This window comes from Tachysurus fulvidraco, chromosome 19 (assembly GCF_022655615.1).
Source record: "Tachysurus fulvidraco isolate hzauxx_2018 chromosome 19, HZAU_PFXX_2.0, whole genome shotgun sequence".
NCBI classification, from domain to species: domain Eukaryota; kingdom Metazoa; phylum Chordata; class Actinopteri; order Siluriformes; family Bagridae; genus Tachysurus; species Tachysurus fulvidraco.
In genome coordinates this window covers 2,708,058-2,721,111 of record NC_062536.1, presented here as the reverse complement: position 1 = coordinate 2,721,111, position 13,054 = coordinate 2,708,058, and positions in this window count along the sequence as shown.

The following is a 13,054-nucleotide window of genomic DNA, read 5'->3' as shown; positions in this document are numbered from 1 at the left end:
AATTGTTATTAGACAATTTAAAGGAGCTCTCCATACAATTAGAACCGGCTTGTGAAGCTTCAAAAATGAAACAAATTAATTGTTTACATTTACAGCATTTGGTGGACAATCTTATCCAGAGCAGCAAACTTATTTCTATCTAAAGTTCCCCAACCAGTTGAGGGTTCAGGACCTTCCTCAAAGGTTCTGAGGTGAGAGCGCTGTATGTGGGGAAAAAACAAAAACAAAAACAAAAAAAAGAAAGAAAGAAAGAATATAAAAAATTATATATACTGTAATAATGACGAGAATTTGCATTCTACAGTACGTCTGAGAAATGGGTTTTCATTTCGATTCATCCCAGTGACTGAAATGATTTAATTCTGTTCACCTAAAAGATTCGTTCAGATTCTGTTCACTGACCCTTTTAGTAGGTTATATCATCACACCACTAGATGGCGGCAGTGAATGTAATTATAAATATCAGGAAGCAAGAGACAAGTTTTTAGTATTATGAAAGATTAAACCTGGCGTGTCCAATCCACAAAATTAAGGTCTGGTGAATTTTAAATATTAAAAGTAATATATAAATATGGATTTTGACATATTTTTTTAAGTATGTAATGATAATTTATTTTGTTGAGGTCAATACATGAAATATATGTAAGTAATCTTTACTGTATGAATAATGTTTTGAACATATTTTAAATTTCATAAGTATATTCTTTTTGTAACGGAACATCCAAAGGACCTGCTGCTAAGAAACTGTGTTCATTCTAATGTTACTGCACGAAATATTGTTTGAACATTCAGTATATACACACAGTACTGTATACACACAGTATACACACAGTATTCACACACTGTATATACACTGGTCGGTCGGCGCTGTTTCTGTTACTGTTTATTGTCTTTTGTGTATTGCAGTTTTTGTACTTTTTGTATTGTCTTGTAACTTTATGTCTGCACTGTTTTTTGTCCTGCACTGTTTGCACCAGGTTGCACAGTTGCACTTTATGTGGCTAAGACTTCTTACTAAGTCTCAGCCCTGTCTTTGTTTTATGTAACACCTTGATCCTGGAGAAACGTTGTCTCATTTCACTGTGTACTGTGTACACATGGGCGTAAATCCCGGGGCGGGGCGGGACATCCCCCCCCCCCCCCAATGCGTGGTTTGCCCCCCCCCCCCCATGCGAGGTTTGCCCCCCCCCCAATGCGAGGTTTGCCCCCCCCAATGCGAGGTTTGCCCCCCCCCCAATGCGAGGTCCCCCCCCCTTCCAAAAAAAAAAATATTTAAAAAATATCACACTCTCTATTGTGAAAAATATATGTATACCTAAATAATTGTGTAAGTAGAAAAAAAAAACAAACGCAAAAATGCATTTAGAAACAGTTGAGTCCCCCTCCCCTTCCTCACAGTGGTTTGACCCACTGCCTGTTTTCCCAGGTCATCTCACCTACTCTGTACACAGGAGTCAGGTGTGTGGCTGCGGCTCAGTTAACTCCATTAAGTAGGGGATTTTATTCACTTTAAATAAAGTGATTCTCTTTAATGTAGTTGATGCAGATTCATTCATAATTTAGTTGCGCCAAAAATGCTGATTACGGATGTAATTTTACATGAATCTGCTATATTAGCGATTACAATATTACTTAGTTAACGTTAGCTTGTTTACTTGCTTGTTACACAGTGCACTGTAACTAACACGCCAAAGCCGTTTCCCATGCATTGTTTTATTTTGGACGACTTGGCATAATGTTAACTTAACATTAATGGCCACAATTAGCATATTGTTTAGCTGTTTAGCATATTTACTAAATGAGCACTGTGCTACGTCCGAACTGACCACACTGTATTTTTTTGTATAATCAATTTCTACGGTTATTAAGTGTCTTGATTAATTTTAAAGAAAATTTAAAACCTTTTTTTAATTCCTTGCTTTTATTGTTGTGATTATTTTTATGTTTTACTTTCTTTGAATAAAAACTTTGAAAATACCCATAATGACGCGTCTCCATGCTACAATAATAATCTTTATAAGTACAATTAGAGCATTATTGGTGTCCCCCCTTCAAAAATTGCTCATGAGAAATTTTATATTTATTGTCCCCCCTACTGTTAAATGAAATTTACGCCCATGTGTGTACAGTGACTTGACTTGAACATGTGAGAACAATATATGTTCATATACAGTATATATGTGAGAACAAATTGAGAACATGTTGCTAATTTATATAAAACCTTTAATAGTCTTTTATATTGAAACTTTTAAACAGTTACTCGGTAACACACTGTGATTTTAGACATACATCATATGATCACATATGTTACGTTTTTTTTAAACACATATTTGTTGTTTGTATCTCAGTATGTTTCTTCCACCCCGTGACCCGAGAAGTTCGGATAAGCGGTATAAAATGAATGAATGAATTTTTCTTCCAACACATTGTATTAAGAGTGTGTGAACTCTAAAGGAAAGAGCCGACACGGAATCGACTCATTTAGGAACGACTCATGACTCGTAATGAATCCTCCTTCCGAAACTTAGTGTTCAGCCTGAAGCCATGACTCTATTCGGCGGAGCGAAGTTAAAAAAACTACATCATCAGGCAGAAACGGTAATATTAATGTCACACGAGGAGTGTTAACGACAGGTGAGTCAATTCTTTTAAATTTATAAAAGAAAAAAGAGGATATATTGTACATTAATCCCAGGTAAAATCTCTTACGGGTCGAGAAGTCAAAGTGGCCACTAGGGGATGACCCAGAAACAAGCTTCAATTCAACTTTAAAGCATCAAATCCTCCAAAAACACGAAAAAACCTATTTACCTAGTAAAGTTTATACTCTCAATAATTTTTTAAGCCCACACACAAAGCATAATATGATTCACAGCCTTCATACAATTAGAAAAAAATTTGGACAAAACTGACCTATGTGGCGCTAGACCGGTGTGACACCGAAATCTGTGACCTATCGTATGTTGTGACCTTAGAGGGCGCTGTTGCTAAAATGCAGCTTAAAATAGGTCGTCTAGAGAAGTTCGCAACGTAAACAGCGTAAATGCAAAATCTTGCGTAAATCTTTGTTGCGAGAACGCGCCAAGCGCCGTGCACATTACATTCAACGCGCGTGCTGCGTCGTGCTGCAAAGAAACAGTTGCATGCGCTTTGAACTAAAGACTCATTTACAGTACTTAAAAAAACAAAGTTACTCAAATGCTTTTGCATTCTGTTTTCATGACTGCTTTTTTTTTTAACTACCCTGAAAGTCATTTATTAATTAAGGCTAAAAAAAATTTAGTCAGATGCTGATGCTTTAGACTGTTAATTATATATATTAATTATAATTAAATAATTAATTATATAAATTAAATATATAACAACAATAAGATTATTATTATTATTATTATTATTATTATTATTATTATTATTATTATTATTATTCCAAATTTGAATTAAACAAATTTTAATACATTCGAATTATTGTTATCCAGTAATACAGTGCAGAATAAAATACTGGAATTCGTTATTGTTCTCCAAAAAGGATTTGGGTCTCATGTCAACAGAAACAAACTTACAGCACGGTCACAAAATATGATAAGGTGCTATTACAGGTTATCAGAATCCGTTACCTCCGTCTATTTCACACCAAATTGAATTGAATGTTCTCCACAAAGCCATAAAAAAATGACCATACTGTTATGTGGTTGATAATGTCTAACACACCAGATTACTTAAATCTGATTAAGTGTCCTCAAGTGTCTCATGAATGTAACTAATAATTTTAACCACAAATGTAAATCATATATCCCATTTAATACTGTTGTTAAGTGTAAAATACATGTAATCTTTCAAAGATTTTTTTATATGTCTAATTCATGCTAAAAATAATAATCATAAAAAAGACACATTTTTACAACTTATTTGTTTTAATGGTAACTTTAATACTAAAATATAAATAGTAAATAATAACAGGGGAATGGAGGAGATTCTTAAAATGCGCATGCCGCACAGCTGTAGGACTTGATGGGATCGGGCTCTTGAACACACTGTGTATGAAACCAACGGTCACACACGTCACACTGAATCTGTAAAAACAAAGGAAACATTTCAAGGTAAATATCTGAAACATCTGAGCTGGGATCCACATACAACATATTCTATTTCAAGACAGATGCCATGTACAAGGGGTTCAGAATGGACAGAACACTGTCATTAACTGCCTTAACAGCATTTTACCCATGATGTACATGATGGCGGTTGTTCATTTTTTTCCCTCACTGTCTTTGCTTGCCCATTGCTCTTCTCCCCACAGTTGTGGCACAGCTCAGATAGGTTATCTGGTCACCATTAAAAACAATACAACTTGTCAATAATTGCATGAATGTGTTAATCATTTAAAAAATGTATTACATAAGTTAAAACCACAGAATTGATCAAATGTACCAGTCTCATTTAGCAGGGTCACTGCAATCTGTCTCCGATACAGATTTACTGCAGCAGTGTTGTTAGGAAACGTCAGAGGCTCCTCTGACAGTAGTTTCTCTGCATACTAATATGGCAAATTTATAACGATTTATTATTGTTTAGAAGATAATTAAAATATAGACCACCAAACTGTTAATACAATAGAAACCAAAATATTTTGTGACATCAAAACGTTGTTTAAATAACAACAATAATAAATAATTCATTCATTCATTCATTTTCTACCGCTTTATCCGAACTTCTCGGGTCACGGGGAGCCTGTGCCTATCTCAGGCGTCATCGGGCATCAAGGCAGGATACACCCTGGACGGAGTGCCAACCCATCGCAGGGCACACACACTCTCTCATTCACTCACGCAATCACACACTACGGACAATTTTTCCAGAGATGCCAATCAACCTACCATGCATGTCTTTGGACCGGGGGAGGAAACCGGAGTACCCGGAGGAAACCCCCGAGGCACGGGGAGAACATGCAAACTCCGCACACACAAGGCGGAGGCGGGAATCGAACCCCGACCCTGGCGGTGTGAGGCGAACATGCTACCCACTAAGCCACCGTGCCCCCCAATAATAAATAATCGCAATAATAATAAAGCAGACATAAAATGGCTGATACAACAAATGAAATGACAAAAACCTACTTTCAGGACAAATATCCCACATGAGGTGGCATCTTCCTGACAACTGTGTGCATCTGTGCTGGATGCCCACCTCGATATATGGCAGCCTTGTTTTCTGATGAAGGCCCTAAAAGGTATAAGAAATAAGGTATAAGAATATGCCAATTACATGTTTATACATACTGTATTGGTCCCCCTTTTGCTGCTAAAACAGTTTTGACCTGTCGAGCATGAACAGCATGAACTTCTTCAGCAATTTGAGTTACAGTAACACGTCTGTTGGATTGGACCATACAGGCCAGTTTTTAATCAAGGAGCCAACGAGTCTTGGCCACCCATGAGCCTGTCACAAGTTCACCACTGTTCCTTTGTTGGACCAGGAAACCCCCCCAAGAACTGTAGTTTTGGAGATGCTCTGACCAAATCATCTAACCCTCACAATTTGGCCCGTCCAACACAACAACTTTGTGGACAAAATGTCCAATTGCTGCCTAATAAAGTATATCCCACCCACAAACAAGTGCCATGATGAAGAGCTATTCAGTGCAGTTCATTCACCGATGACAATGTTTCAATGTCATTGTTATGCCTGTCTGTTTGTATGGATTAAATGGTTACCTTGTGGACTGCAAACACTGATGGAGTTTCTTTGAATCATTTCCCAGGGGATCCAAAATAAGGCTTCTTCTTTCCGAAGGAAATATTGCCTATAGAAATTATTACTCATATATTCCTTTACATCTATTAGTTATATTTCAATTCCTATCAAAGGTTACCAAAAATAAATAAATAAATTAGTAGTCATCTTACAGCCAATATCCAGTGCCCGGGCTCATGGACAGCTCCCAAAATAATATTGTATTTTGTTGGATCACACTAAAAAATAAAAAAATAAATAAATTGAAATTTTTTTTTAATATGATACACTTAAAAAGGCTTTACAGAGAAATAACCATGCCTACCTTCAATCTTGAGCCCCTTCTCTCCCATATGCGTGTCATTTCAAAGGAATCAATGTGAAGTGCTTTCTTTTCTCGTATCTGATTGTTGCTCTTTACAGTGTGGGCCATGTATGCATTGATCACCTGAGGCAGGTTAATAATGAGTACATAAATGTTACCAAGTTAAGGATAGTATCACCTTTGATAAAACTTACATACAGTGCAAATATATAATTCTGTCATTAAAATCAGCTCACCTCACTCTCCAGCTCTTGATTGGGAGCAGTTCTGGCAATGTCCCAATAAAAAAGTTTATACGGCCCTATTCTTGACAGGAGGACATGTGACTTGTTGCCTCCCCATGCATCTTGTATGCCTTTGTGTGACAAAAATATATACATTTAAATAACTTGTATGTAGTTTATCAAAATGTGGGTTAATTTTTATTTACTATATATAGACAAAAGTAAAACCTGCATATCAAATCTTTTTTCATGTGAAAAGAATTTCAAAATTTATGTGAAGTACAAGAGACTGAATAAACAGAAATGTTTTGCAGAGTTAGTTTATCCAAGATACTTACACTTTTCATGAAAGGAGGTTTGAGCAGATACATGAAGAGAGCAGTGAGCAGCTGGAGAAGGAGAGGGGTCAGCAGTTGCAGGAGGACTGTGGTCTGCAGCTGGAGGAGGAAGAGGAGAGGAGTCTGTAGGTGGAAGAGGAGAAGAGTCTACAGTTGGAAGAGGAGAGGAGTCTGTAGGTGGAAGAGGAGAAGAGTCTACAGTTGGAAGAGGAGAGGAGTCTGAAAGTGGAGGAGGAGAGAAGCGTGAAGGTGGAGGAAGAGATGAGGTTTTGGGTGGCTGAGAGGGGACAAATTGTTGATGCCTTCTCAACTTGTAAGGTATTGTCAGGACTCAACCCGGACTTTTGGCCACGTGCTGTTTTTGTTTACCTTCTTCGTCACGTGTCTGCCCCGCCTTCGTCTGCCCCTCCCTGACTGCACACCTGATCCGTATTGTCATCATTTGTCTTTTCCTATTTAAGTGTGCCGCGTTGCCGAGTGCAGCGCGGATCATTAGTTACGTTTCCCCTCGTCATGTCTAGTCTACGTTACGTGTCTTCATTTGTATTGCTTTTATTATCGTCTTTATGTCGTTGTCTTTATTATTTATTAAACCCCCTTCCTTTGAAGCTATCCTGCATACGGGTCTGTCTCCTTCCGCTTCCGGTTGTGACAGGTATCCTTGGAGTCTCCTCATGATGCTTTTTCAGATGGTCAATGTTGACCTTGCATGTTGGCCGGCCATCTGAATCAACAAGGTCAACACTTTTCCCCTCTATTTTGGTGACCATAAATGGACCAAAATAATCGGGGTCAAGTTTTCCTCCTTTTCGCTGTTCACTGCGCACGTTACGTCGCCACACCATGTCTCCCACCTGAAGGCTTTGTTGTTTTTGATATGATAGCCTTCTTTGTCTAATGTTGATTGTTTTTTCAACATTGAAATCAACAATGTCCATAATTTTTTTATGGCGTTCAATGTCAATTCCAACTGTTTCCTGTTCACAGTCAATTTCGAAGGAACCATCAACCTTTGGAAACATGTTAATAATGATAACAATTTTATCTAAATTTCATACAATATTCTATATTCTTTTTAAATGATGTACACTGACCAGGCATAATTTTAAGAGATAATCAGTGTTATTCACTTCACTGCTCAGATTGTTAGGTCATATTGTTATGCTTAGTCGGTGTACCTAAATATTTACAAGAAATATGAGGCATAAAACTATTTATCTTCACCTCATAATGTTCTGGAACCTCAGACGGGTATCGTGCTTCTCTACCAAACATCAGATAATATGGAGAGAACTTGGTTGTGAGCTGTTTTTTTGTCCGCAGCCCAAACATGACTGCTTCCAAATATTGGTCCCAGGTATTGGGTTTGTCCTCAACTAGTTTAGCAAGGGCTCTAAAAATGTGTTCAAAATATAACAGGAACAAATATACATGTGTCAAACATATTCCTGTAAAACATGTTCCTGCATGTTCCCTTTTCTTTCTATACGACAAACAAGGTAATATAACGTTATGAAGATTTACTTTGTCCAAACAACAAAAAATTTCAGATATACAATATTTTTATATCTTTCATATCACATTGTCTTTTTTTTTCTACTATTATTATATTATTATTATTAGTATTATATCTCTTGTTCTCTGACTTACATAACATACATCTGTTAGCGGCAAAAAATCTCACATTTGGACTATTCTGTCTACAGAACATGCTTTCAGCGATTCACTGTGAAATACTTTTGTGTTTGTGTCGTTCACCTCTTCTATTGTATTTACACAGAAGGAACATGCATTGATCTAAAAAAACATCACAGACTAGATGTTTCCCAAATTTAAACAGGTACGATGTATATAAAAACAAATGAAAAGGTTCTTCTGTAATTATGTTTATTAACTGTTGTGGATGCATTCTTCACCTCTGTAATGTGCCATTGATCCTCTCCACCAATCCGTTGGTCTGAGGGTGGTATGGGGCACAAAGACTTCTTTTTATACCAAGGATTTTGCAGACCTCAGTGTTGATCTACAGAAGATGTGTATTTATATTTATATAATATGTTAATAACATTGTTTTTTTGTAATTTCACATAAAACTGTTTATAAACAAAGAACATTCCATAAAGTAAAAATATTTGTGAAGCAGAATATACTTCTTCTTGACAAACTCTCTGCCTTGATCTGTTAAAACTCGTTTCGGCACTTCAAATTGGTAAACAAATTTTATTATGGACAGCGTAACCTCTTTAGCAGACTTTGTTTTAAGGGGATATGCCTGTGCCCATCTTGTGCAATAGTCTACTATTACACATATATACTGATTTTCTTGGTCAGATTTGGCCAACTTTCCAATTAAGTCCATTCCAACCAGTTCGAATGGAGTCTTGACCTGCAAAAACAGACATGAAAAGAAAAATTTTATAATTATTAAGATATTAATATTTTACATACTTATGTAAATATGTACACAAAACATGTTATGTAAATATATATTATCAAGAAATAAAGTGGAAAAATTATATTATTATATTATAGTTTAATATATAAATTTGCTCTTGTTACCTTGATCGGTTTGAGGTCTGTCTTCAGCTTTATATCTTTCGTATTTTTCTGGCACACTGTACACTGTGATACCTGGACATTTTAATTATATGAATTTGTTATTATTATCTAATTAAAAAGGTACTGAATTTATGAAGTTAATGAGGGAAATGTTAATACAGTGCATAAGCCTACCCATTTCTCTATGTCTGCTGACATGCCAGGCCAGTAGTACCGCTGAGAAATGGCATCTCTAGTTTTAAGCTGGCCAAAATGTGCACCTATGTTGCTGCAATGAAACTCCTGAAACAGCGTGTCAGCCTCTTCTGCACCGCAAACAACTTTACATTTTTTCACAAGGCTGGATCCCTTGTGTCGAATGTAAAACAAATTGTTATCTGGAAAAAATTAAATAAAAAATTATATAAATTATCAGAATCATAAGATACTTTTAAAAAATAGTATGAACTGTCAAACTTAATCAAATCCTTGCACTTGCTGATTTATTTATTTCTTTTAATACATCAAATATGATTACAAAATGTTCACTTGCTCCCTAATAATATTCTAATACTAATAATATCCTAATAATACAAAAGATAATCAGTGTTATTCACTTCACCGCTCATAATGTTCTAATGTCACAATGTTATGCCTGATCAGTGTGCATGTATATGTATAGATGCAGACAAAATTGTTGGTACTCTTTCCTTCCAAAAAAAAAGAAACACAGAAATGTCACTGAAATTAATTGAAACTGACAAAACTAATAAACAAATACACATTTACTAACAAATTGATTAATAAAAATCAGAAATTGCATGATTTGATGTTCAATAGAAGCATTTATAAAAAAAATAAAATTAAATTAATGAAACTGGCCTGGACAAAAATTATGATATCCCTGGAAAAGTTTCAAAATAATTTGACTACAGGGACATGCAGTCCCTGTAAAAGTGTGCCCTTTAGTTAGCATCACATATAATGGTTAATCAGTCACACAAAAGTAATTCAAATAAATATGGATTCAGTGTGATTAGGCCGATATTTTTAAAGTATATAAATGAGGGTGCAAATGAACATAATTTACTGGCATTTGCAAAGTCAAATTTTTAGGCAGCATAACTTTTATATTAATTGAATTAGGCCTATTTTATAGACATACTAATGTCCTTACCAACCTTTACATTTTGCTCCTCTGCTAATTACTTACCGACCATGCAGAAATTCGAGGCTTTCCGTTTCAGGATGTAACGCTGATGCTTATCAGCGTCCTTGGAATATTTTCCCTCTAAAAGAAACTTTTTAAGATTCATAACCATTTGAATATCCATTGTGAACAGATATCACTTGTAGCTTACAGGGCTCTCAAGTTCTGAAGACAGGCAAGAGTGACATCTCTAACCCCACAGTGACCCCACCCCACAACACCCCCCCCAACCCCACCCACACACAAACCACCCAAAAAAAAAAAACCCCACAAAAAAACACTGTGTTTCACCAAGATCACTAACCACATTTTAAGCAAATACAAAGTATTTGTTCTATTTCCATTTATTAAATTGTGTGTGTGTGTGTGTGTGTGTGTGTGTGAGAGAGAGAGAGAGAGAGAGAGAGAGAGAGAGAGAGAGAGAGAGAGAGAGAGAGAGAGAGAGATTATGATTGGTGTTGTTTATTGTAAGTGTCTGTTGCCTTTTTGGACTCCTTTATCATTTGTCAGGGCTCTCAAATTCTGAAGACAGGTAAGAGTGACATCTCTAACCCTACAGTGACCTTACCCCAACCCCCACAGCCACCAAAAAAAAAAAAAAAAACAAGAAGAAAAAAACACTGTTTCAGCAGGATCACTAACCACATTTCAACCAAATACAAGGTATCTGTTCAATTTCCATTTATTAATTTGTGTGTGTGTGTGTGTGTGTGTGTGATGTTGCTCCCATATAAAACAGTTCAGCACAAGCCCAGCCATTTTTAGGGTCATGATTGAGGACAATGTCCCGTCCAGAGACAAGCTGTTTTGTGTTGATGTTTTGTTCAAACCGACCATCGAAAATACCCTCACTAATGAATGTTTTTTTTTTTCATAGTTTATTGCGTTAAATCTTACCCAGATACAATAGTGCTATTTATTGATTAGCTACTGTGTAGCCTCTTTTTTTGATTGGCTGATAAGTGTCAGGCTCGACTAAGAACTCCAGGGGAGACGCGCTTGATTCCTGCCCAGTTCCATAGAGACAGCGGTGCGGACAGATACATTTTGGGCGCTGCGGCATATAAAATATATGATAAATGGTCAAAAAGTTTTGTTTGGCGGGAGAGCGTGACAATGTTTGGTGGGAGAGTGTGACAAAAGACTGAAATGAGTGACTGTCATGATCAATGTGTGACACTTGATAGCCCTGAGAACATTCAATTCAATTTGGTGTGAAATAGAGGGAGGTAACGGATTCTGATAACCTGTAATAGCACCTTATCATATTTTGTGACCGTGCTGTAAGTTTGTTTCTGTTGACATGAGACCCAAATCCTTTTCAGGATATACTGTAGAGGGTGTTAGGCATCACCAGAGTGAATATGGAGAACATTCAATTCAATTTGGTGTGAAATAGAGGGAGGTAACGGATTCTGATAACCTGTAATGCCTTATCATATTTTGTGACCGTGCTGTAAGTTTGTTTCTGTTGACATGAGACCTAAATCCTTTTTGGAGAACAATAACGAATTCCAGTATTTTATTCTGCACTGTATTACTGGATAACAATAATTTGAATGTATTAAAATTTGTTTAATTCAAATTTGGAATAATAATAATAATAATAATAATAATAATAATAATAATAATAATAATAATAATAATCTTATTGTTGTTATATATTTAATTTATATAATTAATTATTTAATTATAATTAATATATATAATTAACAGTCTAAAGCATCAGCATCTGACAAAATTTTTTTTTAGCCTTAATTAATAAATGACTTTCAGGGTAGTTAAAAAAAAAAAGCAGTCATGAAAACAGAATGCAAAAGCATTTGAGTAACTTTGTTTTTTTAAGTACTGTAAATGAGTCTTTAGTTCAAAGCGCATGCAACTGTTTCTTTGCAGCACGACGGCACGCGCGTTGAATGTAATGTGCACGGCGCTTGGCGCGTTCTCGCAACAAAGATTTACGCAAGATTTTGCATTTACGCTGTTTACGTTGCGAACTTCTCTAGACGACCTATTTTAAGCTGCATTTTAGCAACAGCGCCCTCTAAGGTCACAACATACGATAGGTCACAGATTTCGGTGTCACACCGGTTTTTCCCTTACCTTTAGACGCGTCTCTTTCTTCACTGGGGTAATATATTCCAACACAAATAATCCACAAAAATCCACACAGGTCCAAGGAATTGAAATCTGTAAACCTTTTAATCCAAAACGCTCTGGTCGCGCCGCAAATATTCCGTTAGTGTTCTGAAAACTGGAAACAGAAGTGCGCCATCATCTCGTTTTGCTGCTCTAACTCCTAATTGGGATATTCAAAAATTCAACGTCTACGTCATATTTATAGCCCAGGTCCTAACGAATCAAATAAGCCCTCATTTGAGCCAATCGGCGCTTGTATGGCAGAGATAGACGGCTGGGAAGCCAATGATGGCATGACCTCATTTTTGGGAACCCGCCTTTGACTGGCAATTACTCCTTCCAATAGCAATGAAATGGGCCGGGACCTATACAGCCGTTTAGCCAATAAGCAGACGATTCCAACGGTATGCGACATGCAGTATGTTCTTTGACTGTGTCTGCGTGAACTGGATGCGCAGAAGAATTCTTGCGTAATCCCTGACCTTTTGTCCCTCTCACAGCTCAGGGTGTCAAGTTACAGGCCTGTTTTCACACCAGAGTGATAGAGAGA